This window comes from Halichoerus grypus, chromosome 10 (genome assembly GCF_964656455.1).
Source record: "Halichoerus grypus chromosome 10, mHalGry1.hap1.1, whole genome shotgun sequence".
NCBI lineage: Eukaryota > Metazoa > Chordata > Mammalia > Carnivora > Phocidae > Halichoerus > Halichoerus grypus.
In genome coordinates this window covers 18,167,937-18,188,681 of record NC_135721.1, presented here as the reverse complement: position 1 = coordinate 18,188,681, position 20,745 = coordinate 18,167,937, and the positions used below count along the sequence as shown (strand labels likewise).

General features: G+C 46.6%; 1 protein-coding gene across 4 annotated transcripts in view; it reads right to left on the bottom strand.

Annotated features, from left to right (window-relative positions):
• KLHL29 (kelch like family member 29) overlaps positions 1 to 20,745 on the bottom strand; it is a 302,988-nt gene that overhangs the window by 243,622 nt on the left and 38,621 nt on the right. Inside the window, exon 2 of one of the 4 annotated variants that reach the window (XM_078056026.1) lies at positions 1,277 to 1,336. The exons of the other annotated variants lie outside the window; for them this stretch is intronic. The gene's annotated coding sequence lies outside the window, so the exon portion shown is untranslated. The remainder of the gene's footprint in view (positions 1 to 1,276; positions 1,337 to 20,745) is intronic. 4 annotated transcript variants of the gene reach the window in all.

Genomic DNA, 20,745 nt, shown 5'->3' with positions numbered 1-20,745 from the left:
TGGTAGTAAATGTCCTTCCTTTTTAGTGCATTAAATAATAAACTCTGGTGTCATGTTTAAACTACCATAATTTCAGAGCAGTGATGAGTGCAAATGATATTTTGGGGCGTGAGCCACAAGGATGAAAATGTCTGTGATCCTACTTGTGACAAAGTCACGGGTCTTGCTTATTACTACCGTGGTTCGTTGCCTACATTCATAAATCGAAGAAAATGCTAACTTTCATTGGAAAGAAAAGACACATTTCCCCCCCCATTCATATTCACAGACTTCCTGTGCTAGACCAAGTATAGAAAACAATTAACCCAATAAATGTGCCATGTAATGCTCTAAGGTGGGGATGCTGTTGCACAACCCTATTTAATCTCAGAGCACCTCTCTTAAAGTCTCTGGGAACACTGAGGCTCCAACGCTATGGTGTGAAGATTTAATGAGAAGTTCCTGCCCTTATTTTTGAATGTTTAAGGAAGAGGCAATAAACGAAGAGATTAGGAGCTGGTGAATATACCTAAGGCCTGGACAGATACCCTGTGGTCATTTGGGCCCCTGTGACATGCTCCTACAAGGACGCTTCTGAGACTCTGGAGAGGAAACGGGGCAGCGTGCTTTGCCCACCAGGAAGCACTGTTCCAGCTGGAAGGACTGCCACTCGGGAATGCCATTATTCTGCATTCCAGTGTGGGCTGGAATCCTGGTTCAGCCATTACTGGCTGTGGGACTTTAAGGTCATGTTTCTTTTCTGTGTCCATTTCCTTATTGGCAAATGGGCATCTCTCTCTCTCTCTCTTTTTTAGTTTCAGAGGCAGAGGTCAGTGATTCCTCATTGCATATAACACCCAGGGCTCATGACATCAAGTGCCCTCCTTAATGCCCATCCCCCAGTGACCCCATCCCCAGGGCATCTCTTTTTCATACAGTTTTGTAAGGAGGGGATGAAATGACACTACACATCAATGTTTAGAACAGCCTGGCACATGGTAAGCATTCAATAAAAGCTAGCCATTTTTATCATTTATTGTGGCCCCATCTCAGGCCATGATGGCGCCTTGGTTACTACACTAACGTTTCCTCCTTCATCCTCCAAGTGTCTGAAAGGAGGCAAAGGCCTAGAAATAGGGGGTGGGTTCTTTTCCAGAGTCCTTACCTGGCACAGAGGAAAATGCTATACCCCACAGTTTTGGTTTTTTTTTTTTTTTCAATAGTATTTCTGAAAAGGTCTCAATATGGGATATGCACTATAAGCCAACGAAATTCTGAAGCTTCAGAGAAATCCTACCTTTTGGCCCTAGGCTGGCCACTGCTGCATTTTCTGTCACCTTACACAGCACGGGTAGTTCTGGGGGCCAAAGACACAGACAGAAGTACATGAGGATTAAGTTGTGGTTGGGTTATATTAACCAGCTGATAATGGCTGGGTGAGGGAGTGTTTGTCACACAATTTCCAGAGACCCTGGACCCTCATGTCAGTAAGAGAACATTGTAGGTGTAGATAAGAAACACTTCAAAAATTTTACTTTTACTTATTTTTTTGTGAAACACACACATTATAAAAGGAGACAACACAGTTCTTGTTCTTTAGAAGTTCACAGTCTCTCAGGGGAGACAAACCCAGACATGGAAAGACATAAAAATGCACAAAGAAACCACAGTCCCCTAGTACAAATGGGGTGGTTACACAGAAGCGCAGCGCTAGGGCTCTGGGGTGGGGGATTCTGTTACTGTCTCCTGAACACAGCCTCCTTGATCTCCTCAAGTTCTACCCACCTGGAGCCGGAAAGAAGAATCCTCCAAAAGGAAGTCAGTACCTCAGACTCGAGGGATATGTTTTGTTTTATTTTATCCTGCGACCTTTGTATATGTGTTTGTATCACTTTTATAGTTAATAATATTAATGTATCACACCTCGGCAAATAAGAACAAAGGGGCTGGCTCCTTTCCACGAGGGCTGTGACAGGACTTACTCTCTCCCAATTTGAGAGTGAAAATATTGAGGACATGAAGGGTGGCGATAGTGAGAGTAAAGAGGGTAGTCGCCCTCCAAGTGCCATTCCCAGAACTATCTAACTCTTCTGAACCTCAAAGCCCATAGAAGGGCCATAAGACTGCCTTGGAAAAAGGGGCTGGGTGCAGGAGGCTGTGGACTTGGCTGAGAACTTGCAAGGCACATGCAGGGTTACCCAGACCCTGGGACACAGGTGCAGCCCTGATGGGAAGAAGTGTGCAAACTGCAGTAAATGTTTGCCGAAGGAGTGAAGGAGAGAGGCAGGGCGCCTCAAGGGGAGCTAGACAGGTCTTCAGGGAAAGCCAGGACAAGAAAGATGGCAAGAACTCAGGCTTACTGAACTCTGTGTCCCAGGCTCGGCCTTTACGTGTGTTAACCCAGTGAACTTTATGGGACGGAGCACTGGAACGCTCCTCCTATTAAGATGGGGAAACTGAGGCACAGAGCTGTTAAGCCGTTTGCCAAAGCCCACACAGCCAGTTGGCTGTGGAGTCAGGATTCAAACCCACTCATCTGCCTTCAAAGGCTAAAAAAGTTACTTAATTTATGTTAAGTGAAAGAATCCAGTCCCTAAAGACCACATATTATATGATTCGGTTCGTTTGGTATGTCCATAATAAGGAAATCTGCAGAGACAGAAGGTCGATTAGTGGCTGCCAGGGGTTGGGGGAGAAGGGAATGGGGCATGGGTGCTAACAGGTGTGGGTTTCTTTTTGGGGTGATGAAAATATTGACCGTGGTGAAGGCTGCACATATGTGTGAATATATTGAAAACCACTGAATCATATACCTCCAGTGGGCAAACTGTATGGAAGGTAAATTATATCTTAATAAAGCAAACCAGAGAACACACAACTCTCCTTTCATTGGGGGCCTAGGGAGACAACTCAACTTGGCTTCAAAGGGAGCCAGATGAAAAAATGGGAGGAATGTGTGTTTTCCTTAGAGTCTTCCAGTATCGACGCCGCTAACTGAACCCTCAGGCCTGGGACTGGGGCAACCCCTCCTGTTCTGCAGGGAAGGGGGGCCCAAAGATCCACTGCACAGGGGACCCCAGCCTCTGCTCTGTCCTCACAGCACAGCCACCACACAGCACTGTCAGGTTATTAAATATGAATTAAGAAAATGTGAGATCTGCCTGCCGAAATCTAAGCTAGGGAAAAACAACCCTCAGCCTTCACATGATCCTGCAGAGCAGGCAAACCATCTTTGCCCGGTGGCACGTCTTGCCTGAGCAGAGTGGCCAGCGTGACCCGGGAGATCCTGGGAGAGTGCTGTTCTGTCTCACCAAGAAGCCAGATGGAAGCTGGACAGCAAGGCCGGCACCTGATTCATGATTAACTCGCTTGTGTTCTCCCCACTTGTGCTCTGAATTGTGGAATTGTTTTCCCTGGTATTTGTCACATTGAGGACATAAGCCTTTTAATTGGAGAGCGAGCAGACATGCAGCTTGAGATGTCAAAAGACTGTGTTGAGAAGTGTCTCCGTGAGGCAGGAGCCTGCAAGTGAATGGCTGTGTCCCTGAGTCAGCTGGTGAGCCTGACTTGAGCACAGAACTGAACCAGCCAGAAGAATGGAAGATTCAGTTTATGTAGAGCTTTGCTAGATGGCCCCCAGGGGGCTGACTTCTGCATTAGATTGGGCCCTGTGGGGTTCCAGAAAGTTGGACCCAGGTGCGTGGGCTTGTCTGAGAGGTTAAATACTTGTGTCCTAAGGTTGATGGTTCCCAACTAACTGCCTCCCTGAGGCACTCTGTGCCCTGTAACTTTGTAGTGCCCTTTCTACTGTGACCCTGAGCATGACCATGTGACTTGGCCTGGAAAAGTACAGGTACATTTCTATTTCCTCTCTCACTTCTCAACAAAGGCTGGAAGAACATGCTGGCCAGACTTGCTGGAGGATGAGAGGCAAGCCTACCCAGCCAGAGATTTGTGAGCTGAGCCCAAGTCTGAGAGAACCCAGCCAAGATAACAGAGCCACCTAAGTGGCCTGCAGCTGCCGACAGAAGCACGGATGAACCCAGCTAAGGCAGAAGAACCAGCCAACCTACAGACTAGATGAGCAATACTAGATGTTCACTGTCTTTCTCTTTCTTTCTTTCTTTTCTTTCTTTCTTTCTTTCTTTCTTTCTTTCTTTCTTTCTTTCTTTCTTTCTTTCTTTCTTTCTTTCTTTCTTTCTTTCTTTCTTTCCTTCCTTCCTTCCTTCCTTCCTTCCTTCCTTTCTTTCTTTCTTTCTTTCTTTCTTTCTTTCTTTCTTTCTTTCTTTTAGAGAGAGGGAGAGAGCATGTGTGCATGAACAGGAGTGGGAGAGGGTGGGCACAGAGGGACAGGGAGGGAGAGAGAGAGACTCTTAAGCAGGCCCATGCCCAGCGCAGAGCCAGACATGGGGCTCAATCTCACGACCTTGAGATCATGACCTGAGCCAAAACCATGAGTCAGAAGCTTAACGGACTGAGCCACTCAGGCACCCCTAGATGTTGCCTTAAGTCACTGAATTTTGGGGTGACTTTGTTGAACAACTCTGTTGGGTCAATGGGTAACTGATACATCCAGCCAGTACATGGTAGATGGAGATAATCCACAGTAGATGGAGATCATCAATCCCAGACCCTAAAGGATTCAGAGTCTAGTTCTAGAGGCCCTTTTGGACATACAGATACATGGACCAGCTAACTGAAGATCTCTTGAAGGAAGAGAGCTTGGAGAAGACATGTCATGGGGGCCAGCCAGGCCAGATACGAACTCATGGAGTAGGAAAGGCAGTAGAATTTACAGAGCTTAGACTCTGGAGCCAGACAGCCTGGTTTCAAATCCTGGTTCCACCACGTCCTGGGTCATCTTTGTGAACTTACTTAATGCATGGAACCATAAACTGGCCTGATCAACATCCATTCAACCCTACTCCTGATGTGTCTTCCTGTATTTAAAAGTCAAGAAAGCTAACATGGCATACTCCTTCACACCTCCAGGGATCTAGATGTGTGTAAGATTCTACCAAGAGGCGTGCTTGGATATAATCTGAGAGGCGAAGGAAATGAAGTGGGGCCATATGGCTATAGATTCTGCTATTCTCCTGCCAAGCAGAGGTGAGGAGACCAGCCACCGGCTTTGTGGATGTGTTGGGAAGCAGAGTACCCACGTAGCATATGCAATTCTGAAGCCAACAGTTGCAGTGACCCCTCCTGGTCCCTGGATGGCAGCAAAGATGGGTGTTCCTGAGGTCTGCAGTTCCCATAGTGGGGGTCCCAATTCCCAGCCTTTCCACCCTCGGAAGTACAGCTCTGCAGTGTTGTGTTGCAAATCATTCCTGGACACTGAGCCAAGATCCTGCGTATCTAATGATTTTGGGAACTCCTAATCCCCTCTATTAATCTTTCCTTAAATAGCCAGAGAAGTGTCTGTTTTCTGGCTCCTAAACTGTAATGGATACACTTAATCTCTCTGGACCTTAGTTTCCTCGTCTGTAAAGGGATACTGACACTTCATGCCTCAAAGGGTTGTCATAAGGATTTGCTTAGTTAATCCAGTTAGGCAATTAGAACAGTGCCTGACATACAGAAAACATTTAAATTAGGTTTTGGAAAACTGCTGGTGTCAGGGCACCCAGAGTTGACAAATTGTGGGAACTGCAAGACATCCAGTGACATTCTGATGTGGGGACATTTTTCTAGGCTTCTTGCATGTTTGGTGGATCTTCCAGGGATGAAGAGGTTGTTGGTATACTGATTGGGTTTGGGTATTTTCAAAGGTTTGGGCATTACATCGTTTCACTCTTTGTGGCCTGGGTCACTTCTATGCATAAGTTGTCTTGTCCGTCACATGGAGGGAAATTATAGGCATCTCAAGCCTCTGGTTTTATCCAGGTCCATAATCCCTGAATCCACGTCCTTGGGACCGAACCTGCTTTGGAATTCAGAATACAAATGCTGTATTTCATGATCCTCCCAGGAGGGTCTGCAACAGCACCCCCGAATCAGACGTATTAGTATTTCTATAGCAAAAGGTGTGAATACTTACGTTTACTGGGAGAAATGAGAAATCTAAAGGCCTTGTGTCAGTTTAGGTCAAGTTTTGCTGTCAAATGATTTCTTGTTTCCAGAGCTTTTTCTATTTCAGTTTTGTGAATAAGGGATATGGGCCTTTGCGTAAGGCCTAATGATATGACAACGACCTCGGTGCTGAGCTGAGTGGGGGTAAGGTTAGCCACGAAGGGCCAGCTGGGTCCAAGTCAAGGCAGTCAGCACTGTTCAGAAGACATAGTGAGCTGATGGACAACTTTTTATATTTGCAAGGCTGCCTGACCAAATGCAACAAAAGCGGGCACTCCCAAGCAATCACTTGGGCAAAACTGTTCTCTCTCTTCATACACTGAAGAGAACAGGAGGACAAGACACCAAAGAAAGACCTATCTGGAAGAGTAGAGGGTGGTGCCATCACTTTGGGAGGACAGTGATGAACATAACAGAGCCCAGGAGGAAGGTGCACGCTCTGAACCAGCAGTCCCCACTTTGGTGGCGGGAGTTTAATTTTGGCATTTCTTTTAACTACCGCTCCAGGCCTCCCCACGGAGCAATCTCGGGACCATGACTCCCGCTCACCGCACCCCCCACCCCTTGCAGAGCCTGCACCCAGGCCGTCTTTCTCGGCACCCCTCTAGGGCACGGTCCCTGTCCTACTCATCTGTTTCCCTCGACACAGGACTGACCACACGGGGCACTCAGGGCATGCCGTTCTAGTTCTGGGATTCTGTGAGCACACAGGCAAGAAAGATGCAAACGAATTTATCAAGCAAGAAAGTAAGGTCAATGTAGTCACCTCAGGTGCAAGCAGAGCCCGGGGCTGGGGAGACTGAAGCAAATGGAATTTAAAAAGAATAAAGCAGCCATGGCATCCTATAGGGGTATGCTCTGCACATGGTTAAAAGGGCTGCTGGACCAAAGGAGAAGAGCTGGGAAGTGAGGGAGACAGGACCAGCATAGTGATGAATGCCCACAGAAAGGACTGCATTTGGTCCACGGGGCAATGCAGTGCTCACCCCAGCACAGGCCCACGATGGCAAAGGCGAGTTGGGGTGCTGATGCATTCAACGAAGTTAAACACCAATGTCTCAAGCTGACTTTCGTCCCTAAGAACGCTTGTCCGAACCCGCATCAACTTTTAAAATCCTTCTGCATTTATTTCTCCCGGATCTAAAATGATAAGATTTAAAGGATGAAACTGCTTGACCTGGAAGCAAAGGTGTTTTTCTGCATTAGGTAAACCTGTCAAAGAGAAGTTCCTTTGAAAAGTGCAGTAAATCTAGCCTGAAATCAAGGATTGCACATTGTTTACATATTTCAGCAGTACAAAGCCCTCAGTCTCGTCTAACTCCCTTCCTTCCCTCCTTTCTCCTTTGAAAATATATCCCCTGACTCCAAAAACAGCTTCCAAAGATGCATTAAAATAAAAAGAAAAGAAACAAGTAAAATAATGTCAGGAAACCAGGATAAAGACAGGAAAGATAAGATCAGACTGGGAGTGAGAGAATAGTATAGTGAGTGCTCAAAAACACTCTCGAGGTTCACTGGGCTTTTTTCTTAGCACAACCCTCAATACAGGACCATGACCTGTCACCGAAGTGTTCTTCATCAAAAGCAATTCCATAGGGAGCCAAATAGTAGAGATTGGTACATGGTAACTAATAGTCCAGAATGACCTTGAGGAAGAACTTTTAGAATATCTACCCCCAAGGACTAGGTGTGCTGGCTATCCCCAGACCCGCTCTGTCAATACTGTCACCCTTAACAAAGCTGTTGGTACCATGTGGGTTGCAGAGAGATGCTGTGATGTCACTTACAGTCCGATCATCTGGACCGAAGCTGCTCTCTGCTGAGGTTAAGTACTCTGTCATAAGCTTTGCCTTCTGGGGTTGGGCTGACTCCGGACTATGGAAGGAATGACAGAGACACACTATCCCTCCACTCAGAGGTGGGTCAAGGTGACCTTCACGAATCTCAGGTCTGACAGATCAATGAACAGAATAGAAAACTGGAAAGTAGACCCAAGGACATGTGGAAATTTGGCATATGACAAAGGTGACATCTCAAACCTTTGGGGGAAAGATGCATGGCCTTTTGGAAAAACAAAACTAACTCCATATCTCACAGCATTCACCAGAAAAACTCCCCAAGGATTAGATGATCTAAATGGACAATGAAATTATACATGTCCTAGAAAAAAAAAATGGGTGAATTCCTTGATAACCTGGGGGATGAAAAGTCTTTCCAATTTTAACTTAAAATCTAGAGATAATCCAAGACTGATAAATTTGTCTATGTAAAAACGTAAATGCACGGCAAAATACATGTAAGTCAAGTCAAAAGACAACAATAAGAAAGGAAAACAGTTGCAACTTCTATCAGAGACAAAGGTCTAATCTCTCTAGTATTACGAAAAGCTCTTAAAATTGGAGAAGAAAAAGACCCAGAGCAAGACAGAGAATGAACAAAAGATGTATACCGTTCACAGAAAGAGAAAGGAAGATGGCCTTTAGACCTAAGAAAAAATGCTTGGTCTTCCTCAACGTAACATAAATATCACAACTAAGCTGAAGGAGCACCTCTTCCTCATGATATTGGCAAAATCCAAAAGTTTGTGGAGACCCACTTACCAGCGAATGCAGGGCGGCCTGGTCCCAAAGAGGGGCAGTTAGCAAGACCTGATGAAATGATGTATGTTTTTACCTGTGATCCTGAATTTCACTTGAAGTCATACCTTCACATGTATGAAAAAACACGGGCTAGAGATCACTCATTACAGCATGGTTGGCAAAGGAAAAGATCAGAAACGATCCAACAGGCCACTGCTGAATCTACTTCAGTGCTACCACCTGGTGAAGGGGAGCATTCCCAGCTCGAGAGAAGGGGGACAGCCTCGTGGGCTCACGTGGAGACATGTCAGGACTACGCTAAAAAGTGGACAAGGCAAGAGGAAAGAAAGCACAGGCCCTCGGCTACTCTTGTCTAGCAAACAAGTGGAAATCAGAATGCATATAAAATCTGCTTATTTTTACAAAAAGATACAGGGGAAAGAGAAATAAAAAGCTGACAAAATGGTGACCGGTGTAGGGTCACGGGGTGGAAAAGACAGGTATGGAGTCAAGATTTAGATGGGGCTGCCGTAATTATATAGTGTTCACTTTTAAACCATGTAAATGTTTTTTTATTTTCCAAAACACCCCCACAAAAATTAATTTAAAAAGGACAGGTAAACCTTACGATTTAAATAAACCTGTTTATCGAATTGATAACATAATCACACAAAGAATAACTTTTGAACACTGTACTCTATTCTTGCATAATGGGATAGATCCCAAGGTCAAAAAGAAATGCAAAGAAAAGCTATACTCAGTAGTTTTACTCTAGTAATAATATTGGTGTTTTAAGTTTGAAACTATTTTATGTGTTTATGTATTATTATGGACAGAAGGTACATCTGTTAATGTATGGCAATCAAATTTTCAGTTTGGGAAGAGAGATTCAAATATAAAAAAAAACCACTAAAAGCCTTAAGAAAAATACCCTGAATATTAAATTTGAATCAGAAATATCAATGTGAACACAACATTCAGTAAATAAATATGTTTTCTGGTTCTATCCCCTGAACGGTCCTAGAATGAGCATCCCTAGTGCCGAGATCTTGGTTTTAACTCCCCACTAAAAAGAACTAGGATCCCTCAGGAAAATGGCTGAATCTAGGTCTAGAACAGTGAAAATACAAGGTCTATCTGGGACATACTGTGCCTAAAAGCAAGGAAGGGCTCAAAGAGGGACATGAGGTCTTCTTTACAAAAACCTTCACCTAATAAATGTAGAAAGAATGACAGAATTAGAAAGTCACCATCTATACTGGAAATAACTGGTTTGAGTACAGGTTTTCAGGGATGAAAAGTTGTTGGAAGCAGCCTATTTGCCCCATGCTGAAGGACCACCCCACAGGTTACCTGAAATCACAAAAGGAAAAACCTATCACCACTTTTAACCCAGTGATTAAACTTCACTTTACCAACCGGGGGCACTAGACCTTATGCACCTCTGTGTGTGATGCCATAGAAGGGCACAGCACCATTTACGAAGTATTCTTGACAAAAGTGTAGAACGCAAATCCAGCCAAGTCTTTAAAACTAAATTCCAGTTTATGGGAAACACAGGGGATGGAGGAACAAGTCAGGCACCACTGCAAGGAAATAACTGGGCGAATCTAGGATGTGGGACATTCCAGAAGAAAACTTGCATGGTCTCTTCAATGTCATGAAAAGGGGAAAAAAGGTGTGGGGCTGTTTTAGAATAAGAGAACAGAGAGACATTAACAACTAAATGTAATGTATGAATGAATAAAAATTTTTTTTGGCCATTGGAGAAATGTGAACGTAGAATGGATGTTAGATGATAGTGGGGAATTATTATTAATTTTCTTAGATGTGATAATAGCAATGTGGTAATATACGAGAATGTCTCCATAGTTGGGACATATATACTAAAGAACTTAGGGATGAAGGGTCTGGGTATTTGCAACTTTCAAAAGGTTCAGCAAACAAACAAAAAGTGTATACACACACACACACACACACACATTAGATAAATATGCACACAACTATAAATTAAGCAAATATGTCAGAATGTCAACAATGATGGAATCTAGGTGGTATCCAGAAATTCATTTTATTGTTCTTTCCACTTTTCTCTATGTTTGCAATTTCTCATAATAAAAATCAGGGAAAGGAAAAAGAATCTTAGCTTGGTTCCAGCACAAGGCCCTAAAGTGGTGTCCCATTCATGGTGGCAATAACAACTTTAGGTTGGAATACAATGAAGCACAGAAAACTAAACGCTCACCGTGACCAGGAGAAGTTATGATAAGGCACCCATAAAATATTTAACTCTGGCAAAATCACTTCCTGATGAAAACCGCATGATGTTCTGGTTTGCAGGAAGTACCCTGTTTTGAAGAGTAGACAGTTCCCTTGGTGACCCCCATGAACCCGGGCTCCTGTTTTCACTCCGTGTACGTCCGCCCCACACGGACTCTGTGCTTAGCCCTTGTGCATTCCTTTCCTATTGCTGCTGTCCTAAATCACCACAAACTTGTGGCTTAAAACAACATAAATTTTTTTATTTTGTGCGGCTGGAAGTCAGGAGCCCAGAATGAGTCTCACTGGGCTAAAATCAAGGTGTCAGCAAGAGTGTTCCTTCTGGGGGCTCTAGGTGAGAATCTGTTTCCTTGCCTTTTCCAGCTTTGAGTGGCTGTCTGCCTTCCTTTGTTTGTGGCCCCTACTTCCAACTCCAAAGCCAACCTCTGCATTACTCCAAACTCTGCTTCTGTCCTCTCTTCGTTTCCTCAGACACTGACTCTTCTATCTACGTCTTTCGCTCATCAGGACCTTGTGATGGCATTGGACCCACCCATATAATCCAGAATAATTTCCATCTCAAGATCTTTAACATCCGCAAAATCTCTCCTGCCACAGGGAAGATACCAAATTCGCAGTTTTCAGGGACTGGGATGTGGACATCCTTAGGGGGCCATTATGCTCCCTGCCACACCATGTACCCGGCTTTAGCCAATGACGTAAAAACAAGCAGGATATGAGCAGAAGCTTGATCTGTGCTTGCACAGTGGGGCTTGTCCTCTGAGAACTTCTCCTCTTAGGATATTCTCAGAACACAACCACTGTGCTGAGAAAAACCCAACCTAGCCACCGGGAGAGGCCACAGGGGAAGGAAGCGAGGCTCTGGTCAACAGCCCCAGCTGAGCTTCGATCCGACGGCCAGCAACAACTTGCCAGCCCTGTGAATGAACTGCCTTGGGAATGCACCTTTTCACCTCGGTCAAGGCACTCAGCCGACATCCTGAGGAGCAGAGATGAACCATCCTGGCTGGGCCCTGCCCACCCTGCAGGATCCTGAGCCAATAATGACTGTTGTTCTTATAAGCCACTACGTTTTGGTTTGGATTTTTGCCTGGAAAAACTGAGACAGGACGTTTGCTATAGGCCAGTTAAATGCCGGAGAAAGTACGTCAAAAGTGTTGACTCTGGGTTTAGAATTCAGCAGCCGTCTTTATGGTAATAATTAGATAGCAGAGCCCATGCTCTATGAAGCTCTTTCTGAATCTGTGAAAATAAAACCATGTCACCCCCATAAAAGACAGTGCCCTTTTCCCTAGTCTCTCTAGCAAGAGGGATGCCAACTTACCCATGTTAAGGACCTTGTTAAAATAAAGGAGGGCCAGAGTTCTGCAGAATTTTCACAACTGTGATAGCAATCTGAAACCCACCTCAATCTCGTGGCATTGAATGAGATCCTCAGATACACTGCTGCTCCCCGATGAACTAGATTAGGATGATTGTTGATGTCACCCAAGTCTGTTGTTTTAAGTAACCGATTCAGAGGCTGGTTTGCATAGACGTGGCCTACTTACTACACCTTACCCACACATTCCTGCTGAACTAGGACTTTCAATCAAGCCAGCAGCCCAGCTGAGCCAGAGAGCGGGGGATTGATTTTCAGAGAGTCTCGATCTCGAAATGAGCTTTTGCTATAGTGGGTGGAAACCAGTTACTTTCTGGTGTGTGAGAATTTGTGTTTACAGTTTCATTCCTCTTGGAAAATATGCTTAAAATCATTCATCTTCTATTCCCTTCCTTCTGGTCTACGATGCTCCTAGCAACTGCAAGGGAATAAACAGACCCAGCTTCTAGTCAGAGAAATGGCACCCAAGTCTGAGGCATATTTTTAATTTATAGCTCCGGGCATGAAGACGTTGACCTAGCAAGACATGGGCTTAAATGGTGCCCCAACAGCAAAGAGCAGAAATCACTCTCATTTTCTCCATGGCTGTGGAAGGCTGGCTGCATCTCCAAAGCATTTTCAAGTCCACACATAACTAACTTGACCCGAGACCCTCAAAATCATCAAGTCCCCTCATCCGGCTTGGCAGCTCTCAATGCACACCTGTGGCTTTGTATCGCTAACAACAAGAGCCACCCAGCGGATCCACACCTGTGACTCATCTGTTTTTCTCTGGGCTGCACTTGGCGCCTAAATCCACAGACAATGAGAGGCAGTGCTATTCTGCTCCCGAGGTGCAGACTTCCACAGTGCCGCAGGCAATCGCCAAACAATTAACACCACATCTAAAGGGAAGAAAAACCGGCTCTCCAAATGGCTTTGTAACATCAGCTTTCAAGGGACTAAAGGTAGACTCCTTTGATGATAGGGGGCAAAAAAAAAAAATACACAGAAGGCTATTTACATCTCTTAAATCCATAGATGTTTACTGAGGACGGACAATGTGCTCAGCCCCGTGCTAGGCACTGTGGGTAATACCGAAGGCATAGGAAAACATCCCCATGCACTCAGAGCTCAGTTATCTGCAGTAAAACTGGGGAAGTAATGGAAGGAACCCGCCAGTTAACAAGGGAAACAACCCTCACAATGGCCATGCACTTCATTTTAAGAAGAGCTGTAGATTGGAAAAGCTTGGGGCAGAAGATTAGAAATAGCAGGAGAATGAGTGTCCTAAAAGCTTGAGGACTGAGAAATGACAGCGGGAAGCAAAGAAGGGAAGAACAGGGAGAAAGCAATAGCGTTTTTTTTGTTTTGTTTTGTTTTTGTTTTGTTTTCTTTTAAAAGAGAAGACCCAGAACTCTGCTAAGTACAATAGCCGGGGGGCAAAGGGTCCCAAACACCTCCACAGGCCGTGAGGCTTGTGAGAATGAGGGCAGTTACAACTATTCATAGCAGTGGTCTCATCAAACTCTAGTTAAGTTATGCTCTATTTCCTTTGCTTAAAAAGGCAGAGGGTGATGTTTGGTGGTCACTAGTTAGAAAGCTTTCTACCAAAAAAGAGTTAATTTAAGTTTGGGCACTTAAATGAATAAACTTAGTGGAGGAGAAAATTGATTTACGTGCCACAGCGGCTTATTTCCCAAACTCGGGAGGTGAACTTGACTTCTCCTTCACCATGTCACCCAAACGGATTCCCAAGCCCTGTCAGTTCTTTGCCATGGCCGCTATAGGATTGTCCCGTTCAGGGTCGTCATGTCCATCTGGACACCACAGCTCTCAACGGCCTGTAACTTCTCTCCCATCCAGCCTGGCCACGGCCTTCGCTCGACAGGGCCATCTTTGTAATGGGATGCCTTCACTCATAGGCACAAACCACGCCAGAGACTCCAGGACATACACCTCAGGATGGCTTTCAAGACCCAGTCTACCGCCCCAGCGTGGTCTCCCAATACCCCTCATCTACTAACACCACATTTTGTGTCTTCCAGTTTTCACCACACATTTTCACACCTCTGTGCCACTGGGGCATGCAGCTACCACTACCCAGAAGGCACCTCACCGCTCCACCATAGCTGCTGACATGCCCCATTCCAAAGGCCACACTGAAATGCTGCGACTTTTAGGGCACTTTCCCCAAGGGGTTCGTCATGGCCTCCTCACCCTTCAGTCACACCCAGCTTCTGCCTCACACTAGCCCCCAGCGCATCAAGCTATGGGATGATGTGAAGGCAGGGGGTGGGGCTTGTTTATGACAAGACCACTAGTCCCCTTGGCCAGCACCAGCCCTCACCTCCTCTCTGCTTCCCAGATCCTCCCTCAGCCCATGTCCAGGGACACTCACTAGCCCCGCCCCAGGCCTTGGTGGGCACAGGCTGCCCAGACCACATGACAGAGCATTGGTGTGCAGCTCACAGCTGGACCGAGAGCCAATGGGACCTGAGGAGGTTGAGGATTTAATCACAGTAATGGCTCAGTGTAGCCAGTCTTGCCCCATTACGGACAACTATTTACAGCATGTCAAAACCCAGCCCCCTGCAAAGCACTTCATCTGACCCATATATTTGTCCCTTTGTAAAAATGTGTATAAAACCCCAGTAACGGGTTCACCGGAGGCATCTCAATCTCTCCATTTCTTTCTTTCTTCCTTCCTGTCTAAAAGGCCCAAGCATGAAATCAGGAGAACTTCAGTCCACTCTGGAACTATACATTACGACTGCCTGACAATTAAGGTTGTATTCGTGATTGGTGCCCTCGCCCGAGCGGAGGGTTTGGACAAGGCCTTTCTCTCCCACAGAACAAAACCATCCTGTTTGCTTTGTCAAAGCACAGAGTTCCTGGCTTTGGACCGTGACCCACAGCCTAGCTTTTGTTTTTAAGGACTATACACTCACACACACCCCACCACACACCCCCCCCGCCCCCAAGAGGAGGACACTTACTGCACACTGACAGTTGCATTTTTCATCGTTTAAAAAGACACTGTTATTGCTTTGTGAAATCAGGTTGGGAATCTGTTTGCCTCTGTGATGTGCCTCCTATCGGCACCCTTCTCCTTCCAGCTACGGCAGGGGATGCAGGTTATTCCCAGTCCTAGATCCCCCAGGTAGCCAAGGCACCTGGACAGCACTGCAAGTAGTCTCTGGCCACTGCTCTGCCCCCCACCCAACCCCACACTCCCCCCTGGGGCCGGTTGTGCAGCAAAGTCTTGGAACAACAGGATCCCGGCAACATCCTAATAATGGGTCTCTAGCCCCTATAACTCAGGTGCCCTGGCAACTTTGTAAAGAGATTTCAGTACACGCTTTGTAGGATTTCCTTGTCACAGAGCTAACCCTTCTGCTCTTGGAGACTCAGGACTAGCATAGATGTCCATCCTCCAAGGGGGTGGAGAGACCCCGCAGAAGAGGCAAATGTGGACATTCCCGTGGGCATTCTCCCTGCCGAGGGGGCAGGCCAGAGGCTGGGAGGCTTGCCCTTGCCGTCATCAGGACAACTCAGGGCACTCACTCTGGAAGCAAGGAGGCAGAACCAGGCTCCTCGGGATGAACCCAGAAGTCTCCTTTGATTCTTCTCTTTCCCTGCCCCTTCCCCCCAGGCCCACCTCAATGTCCTGTAGGTTCCAGTTCCAAATAAATCTCAGTGCCTTTCCTGTCCCTTCATCCCCCGACCACTGCCATGTCATATTGTTCCTGGCATGAAATCCACATAGTCACCGCAGCCCCTGGGGTCCCCAGTGCTCCAGTCCCCCCTACTTCTCCAGTCTCTTCTTAGGTCAGCTGTTCCCTGGCTCCCTGAGCTCTATGCCTCCCTCCCATTCCTCAGCCACACCAGCCCCCCGTTTGTCTTGCTCGGCCCTGGCTTCTTCTCTTGCAGGTCTCGTTCAAACGCGCCTCCTCAGAGAGGCTTCCTCTGACCTCCCATCCACGGTAGCTGCCCCGCCTCCTCCCTCAATCCCTCTATCACGTCATCCTGTTGGTTTTGTACCGCAGTTCCCACAAGCTGCCGTGATTTTTAAAATTTACTTGTTTCTTGTTTACGAACCATGTCCCCTTTCTGGAAGTGCAGAGACGGGGACCTTATCATCCTGGGCATTACTGTAGCCCCAGTGTGTGGCACCATGGCAGGCCCCTAGCAGGAGGAGTTTGGTAAATATCTGGCTTGAAGGGATGAATAAATCAGCTTCACCACTGACACAATAACCAATGAACTAACCAGGTAACTGGGCAGTACACAAAGATGGAAAGTTTGAAAATAATTTAAACAGCCAACAAAAGAAGATTGCATAAATCAATGCTTCAGCATTATGAATTATTGAATGCTATTTAACAAGGATGAGTTAGATATTCAAGCATTGACATGGAAAGGTGTCCAAGATACTCTAAGTGAAAAAATCAGGTTATGATATGCATAAGCATGATTTCATTTATGGTGAAAAAAACAACAACCCTGTAACACTAAATACCGTGTTTATATGTACACAAAAACCTTAAATGAGAGAGAGAATGAGGAAAAAGAGAAAAGCTAATCTGGAATTGATACCTATAGTTTTATACAGTGGTTATTTTTGGGGTAGGTGGTATATTGAGGTATTTTCATACACTTCTTTTTTGTTCGTATTTTCTGGTTTTTAAATAATGAACGTATATTGCTTTTGTAATAAGAAAAAAATAAGGATAGATTTGAAATGAAGAATAATCTTCCCCCATCCGTATTCACGGTGGCCACCGAGAAATAGCTGTGGGTGGAGGGGCTGAGGGAGCAAGGCCAGCCAGGAGCCTGTCACAGCGGTCCCCCCAGAGGACGAGGCGGAGGTGGGGCTGCAGGGAATAATTATTCTCACCCCATTTTGAGCCCGCTTCAGAGAAAATACACTTGTTAGATAATAAAAACAGAAGCCTCCAGGCATATTTCCCTCCCACAGAGAAAGACCAGCTGTGGCTTTCTTCCACATTATTCACCCCATTGCTGCTCTCCACCCGGGGCTCTGCACACAGATCACACACACGTTTGCATAAAGGACCCATCTGCAAACTCTGGACACCTGTAAACTCAGCTCGAGCCCCTGGGGAGTCAGAAGAGCCAAGGGGGTCCTGGCTCCGGTGGACCCCTTGGAAATGTTTGGAATAGGATCCAAAATCCGGTGCCTTCTCCAGCGGCTACCCACACAGGGGCTAGAAAGCCTTCAGATAATACTGTGGCAACGGCTCCAGAAGCGTCCCCAGGCTGCACGCAGGGAGGGAGGGATAGATGCTATACCCAGTCTGTCTCAAGTCTGAATGCTTTCCATGGAGCGATATCTAGGAAGGCATCTTAAGCGGTAATTGTAAATCAGTTGTAAGGTCAAAAAACAAATCTACAGTTGTCATGAATTAATTCAAAATGGAGTTTATGGGGACAGTGCTGGGTGTGACCAGCGACAATTCTCTTTGCCTCTGGGCCTCAGTTTCATCATCTATACAATTGGCGGGGGGAGCAGATCAAACATCCTCCAAGGGCCCTGCAGGGCTGATGGTCTGTGGCTCTGGGATTTGAGGGTCACTCTTGGAAGAGACAAAATTCATTCCCAGGCTCTAAACGAGGCTATCAACCACAGCAGCACCCATGTTACTGTTCTCACAAGGAAGAGATCCCTAGGGGCTGGTGTAAGCAGGGTGGGCTTCCTGGTGGAGGTGAAAGCTGAATTGTGCTTTGAAGACTGGGTCAGATTTAGGTAACTGGAAATGGCCGTGGGCACGGATTGACCCAAGGTACTGTCACTTTGGGACCAGTCTGAGGGCCCCAAGAGCCCTTCTCAGGGAGGGCTATAACTGGGGTGGGGGGGCTTCCAGAGCTCAACACATTTCTTTTAAAGAACATGCACCATACCATGCAGCCACAGAAAGTGATGTTTGTGAAGCTCAACAGCCACATCGGGCGATGCCTTTTGAATCAGTCAGGAACTCAGGAGCTAGGTCTATGCAAGGAAGAAATGTAGAGCAGTCCAGTGGTTCTCAAAGTGTGGATCCCAGGCCAGCAGCAGGAATAGCATTACTTGGGAGTTTGTTAGAAGCAGAATCTCAGGCTCTGACCTACTGAATCCCAAACTCCAGCTGGGCCTACTGATTTGTGCTCTGACAAGCCTTCCAGGTGATTCTCACATGGGTGACGTTTGAGAACCAGCGCATTAGTGGAAGGAGCGGAAGTTCTGGGATCCCAAGGCCAAGGTTCGAATCCCAGCCCTAGCAGCTGAGTCTCCTCAGCAACCCACTCAACCTCCAGTCAGTTTTCTCTTCTATAAAATGGGGTCTGTTACTTCCTTCCCAGAAGGACTGTTGCAAAGATTCACGTCATTAATATACATCAAGTGCCTAGGATAGTGCCAAGCATGAAAAAATTATAAAATACACATGTGAAAAATCATGAGAAGGAAACTTACAAAGTGATGGTGGTGGGTGGCTGCTGATTTCCTTCTCCTCATCTCTACTTCCTAAACCGTTGACAAGGCAGTTACGATACTTATAAAGCAAAAAAAATCCCATTGACATACTGCAGTGAGAGTCCACATTTGGAGGCTGCTCTATCCTTCAGGGCTGGAGGGCGGCTTGCACGGCGAGAAACACAGCTGTGCACTGCAGACTCTCCTGGGACTGGTGGGGGCCCAGGCCCAGCGCCAGCAGCCACTGCTCCTTGGGCTGCAAGAAGCGGCTCACATGGAAAGGACAGATCTTGAGCTCATCAGTGAGGGATCAGGACCCAGCTGGGCATGTGTGTGTGTGTGTGTGTGTGCGCGCGCGCACGCGTGCATATAGGTGCCCAAGTACAGGCTTAAGCTGGTGAGAGGTGAATGTCCACAATTGTTAACTGAAAGAGTTGGTCATTTGTTCCAAGCCCCCTTGTTGTGCACATGGGGAAGCTGAGGCCCAAAGAGGAGAAGACACTTGCCCAAGCAAGGTTATATATACCTTGAATTAGCAGCAGAGTCAGGGAGAGAACCCAGAGCCCAGCCTAGCTCAAGCCCAGGCTCAGAGGGGGAGCACAGAACTTTCCATGGATTGTCTGGAGAGGTGCCTTATAGGGAAAGCAGGGCATTTGGGAAGTGAATACTAAAGAAGTATTTGGAGCCTCTGCTGGCTCTGTCAGGCGGAGCCAAAGTCCTCAGACCATGCTTTGCATCTTGTGAAATCTTCAGGGTATGCTGAGGTCCTGGGTTTGGGTGCAAGAGAAGGGGGCCCTCATCCCAATTCAGCCATACATTCCTGTTTGCATTGAGTATGGATCTCAGCCCAGGTAACAAACATAACGTGAAATGTGTGAGGGGTGTGGGAGGCAGACAAAGTTGCCCTTCTTGACCCCAAGAGAATTATAACCCAGATGCACCCTGGCAATGGGGCTACACACAGCGGGTGTGTGGTCACTGTTGGCGTGGGTACGTAAGAGGAGATGAGACTCGCACACCCCTCATAACATAAGACAGGTTAAAGTGATTCTGGAATGCAAGGAAAATCGGATGGACCTTGGATAGAAGAAATCCTCTGCCCGTGTCAGACCCTAAACACCTCAAAAACATTTCTAGGGCAACATGGGCCTCAAGCTCCCAAACGTCACATGCAGGGGACAGAGAAAGACACAGCAACCTGTCCCAGAGCGCCTCTTCCTCTCCACTGCTGCCCACGCAGACTCCTAGAAGCTTGCACACCTCCCCATGCCAAGGCCTCCTGCAAACACAGCCAAACACTCCTTCCCCTGGATGGCTGCTCTCGTGGGTGAGGCCGTGCAGCAGGTGCCTTGTCATTAATCCATCAGCGGTGACGGCCTGCAATGCTCCATCGGGGTGTGACATATTTCAACACCAATCAAGAAATGAGCTTGCGAGCATGCTGATGGCTAATCAAGGCTCCAGACAGGGACACACTCCGGCACGCTTGTTAATGGCATTCTCTATTAAGCTGGAACCGCCCAGGTATAAAATAGCTGCCCTGAGAGGAGCCTCCATGAGCCCAGGAAGATGGGCAGACAGACAGCTGATGGGCTTCCAACATTGTTTTACTTAACTACAACACGCCAGACTATTCCTGCAGAACAGCTCCCAGTGTTTAAAAATATGTCACAAAACTGACATCAAAGACCTCACTCGTGAACCAACAGGATTTTGCATTTTTATCTTTAAATATTTCCCAGTAGGTGAATTACCCAAATTAGTCAATAATAGAACCCAAAATGACTATGTTTAGCCAATTGAGTGTGACACCAAAATGCCTGGCCGCGTGAGCCATCTCTCCCTCAAAGCCATTTTTACGTGACCGTCCACAGGCGCTGCTGACAGCTTGCAATTTTGCTCTGATGATGGAATGCTGCCAAGAAGGTTACAAACTCATAAAACATGCATGGGGGCACACGGGACATGCCTTCCCCCTGCCCCTCACGCGGAACACTGAG